The sequence below is a fragment of the Brassica oleracea genome, unplaced genomic scaffold (assembly GCF_000695525.1).
Source record: "Brassica oleracea var. oleracea cultivar TO1000 unplaced genomic scaffold, BOL UnpScaffold01400, whole genome shotgun sequence".
Taxonomy (NCBI): domain Eukaryota; kingdom Viridiplantae; phylum Streptophyta; class Magnoliopsida; order Brassicales; family Brassicaceae; genus Brassica; species Brassica oleracea.
The window spans coordinates 6,197-6,484 of record NW_013617936.1 but is presented as its reverse complement, the minus strand read 5'-3'; positions in this window follow the sequence as shown (position 1 = coordinate 6,484).

The window sequence follows — 288 nt, the reverse complement described above, 5'->3', positions numbered from 1 at the left end:
CCCCCCCCAATCTAGATCGATCAAACTATAGAACATAACAATGATCGGCGGAGCTCAGGCCCCCGGGAAGACTCTCGGGAGAGCACTAACAACGCCTCCGAACCACCACTACACTAAAAGAAAACAGCGGTATTCCGATGGAAAATGAAATCCTCGGAATTTCCCGAGGAATTTCCAAGGATATTCCGAGGAAACCCAAAATTTGGTTTCCTCGGAATTTTCTCGGAATATACCGACGGAATTCCGAGGAAATATCAATCCGTCGGAATATTCTTATGAAATACCGAG